Source organism: Coregonus lavaretus (genome assembly GCF_964263955.1).
Source record: "Coregonus lavaretus genome assembly, chromosome: 23".
NCBI lineage: Eukaryota > Metazoa > Chordata > Actinopteri > Salmoniformes > Salmonidae > Coregonus > Coregonus lavaretus.
In genome coordinates, this window is record NC_140010.1 from 9,189,850 (window position 1) to 9,192,356 (window position 2,507).

Below are 2,507 nucleotides of genomic sequence, written 5' to 3' on the forward strand. Positions count from 1 at the left end.
ATTCTGACAGCACAAAGTTATAGAGTGTTTAAGATGATCATAATACACACACTCACTATTGTGTATTTATTATTACTTTTATTATTACTTTTCTATTATTTCTCTATTTTCTTTCTCTCTGCATTGTTGGGAAGGGCCCGTGAGCATTTCACTGTTAATCTACACCTGTTGTTTACGAAGCATGTGACGAATACAATGTGATTTGATTTGACTCTTGTGGTGGTGTGAGTATGTGAGCGCCTACAGTAGAGGATAAGGGGGTAGAGGATAAGCATGAGATTATTTACAATCACTAAACTCACTGTTTTATGCCAATTAATACATTATATCAGCAGGCTTGAATGAAACAATGTGTGGATATTTCATATTTAATGTTTTTTTTTCTCTGAACGAGAGCTTGTTTGTTGGAAGGTTTGATATATTTGGTGGCGAGTGTGTGTGTGTTCCAGGTAAGTTAAGTTACATCAGGAAATAGGTTATATTTGGTTAAGAAAGCGAGTGAGGTACACATATACACACACACACGATATGCACCTGCTCATGTGGTAACCTGATTTATAAGTCATGAGATGAGTTTCCATGGTAACGGTAACAGAGTGATAGCCCTTTACAGGCATTGTTACAGAGCGATAGCCCTTTACAGGCATTGTTACAGAGCGATAGCCCTTTACAGGCATTGTTACAGAGCGATAGCCTTTACAGGCATTGTTACAGAGCGATAGCCCTTTACAGGCATTGTTACAGAGCGATAGCCTTTACAGGCATTGTTACAGAGCGATAGCCCTTTACAGGCATTGTTACAGAGCGATAGCCCTTTACAGGCATTGTTACAGAGCGATAGCCTTTACAGGCATTGTTACAGAGCGATAGCCCTTTACAGGCATTGTTACAGAGCGATAGCCTTTACAGGCATTGTTACAGAGCGATAGCCCTTTACAGGCATTGTTACAGAGCGATAGCCCTTTACAGGCATTGTTACAGAGCGATAGCCCTTTACAGGCATTGTTATAGAGGAAGAGGAAGATGGAATAAGTACAGTAGAGTGAACAGAAACGCACACACTCTTTTTCTCTTCCCATCCACACACAAAGAGCCCGAAAGAAAATTACAGTTAATGTTGTATAAACAGGATTATAAACTGGGTGGTTCAAGCCCTAAATGCTGATTGGCTGACAGCAGTGGTATATCAGCCCGTATACCACGGGTATGACAAAACATTTATTTTTACTCTACTAATTATGTTGGTAACCAGTTTATAATAGCAATAACTCACCTCAAGGGTTTGTGGTATATGGCCAATATACCACTGCTAAGGGCTGTTCTTATACATGACGCAACGCGGAGTGCCTGGATACAGCCCTTTGCCGTGTTATATTGGCCATATACCACAAACCCCTGAGGTGACTTATTACATTTGACTTATTACATTTATTTTTAGTCAGTTTATAATAGCAATAAGTCACCTCAGGGATTTGTGGTATATTTGTATTTAATAGGGATCCCCATTAGCTGCTGCCAAAGCAGCTGCTACTCTTCCTGGGGTCCAAATACATTAAGGCATTTAAATCACACATAAAACAAAAGATAAAACAGTACATCATATAACATTATTACACCACTACATATCTACAGGCACTCCTCGTTGCGTCGTGCTTTAGAACAGCCCCTAGCCGTGGTATATTGGCCATATACCACACCCCCTTGGGCCTTATTGCTTAAATAACCCATTCCCTATAGAAATTGAGTTCATTAATGGAGAGCGAGGGAGAGAGAGAGAATAGACTACTGCATACTGCCATGTAATGAGAGCCAGAGCCAGGGCATTCCAAGAGCATCAAATGTCTGCCGGTCTATAAGAAAGGCAGAGAGTGAAAGGTGGCAGACATTTTGAAAAGCAGTTACAGTGAGCCAGTGGATAAGGAACGTGGGGTCATCAGTATCTGGCCATGCTAAAGAGGAAGATCAAAGTACAATGCATTCAAACCAACATCATTTCATCCATTAACTTTTACCCCAACCCATTACCCTTAACCCTAAACAAATCTACTTGCTCAATAGTTCTGTTGATATAATAGTTTATCCTTTCTAGTAGATGCACAAAGCAATGAACTGAACAACAGTTGAGGTCTTATGTGAATCCACTAATTTCTTATTTCACATAGCTATTAGTCATGTGTTAAAGACACAGGTTTACAAACTTAAAGACATGTTACATCAGAAAGGGGGCATAATGACCCCAAAGTACAGATGCCTGAAACCTGATCTACCTTGGAGTATCATGTCTAGCCCAGACTTTAATGTTGATGAGAGCAAGGGTTTACAGGGGATGACTCTCTAGCCCAACTCCTTGATGAGTGCAAGAGATTGAGCCATGGTCAAGCTGATATCTTTGAATGAACCATTGGCGCCATCTAAAGCCACATGCTCGCAAGGACATGAAGGAAGGCGATTCAAATGCACGTTAACAATTTTGTCCTTCCTCAGGGCCCATCCATGTAGAAAAATCT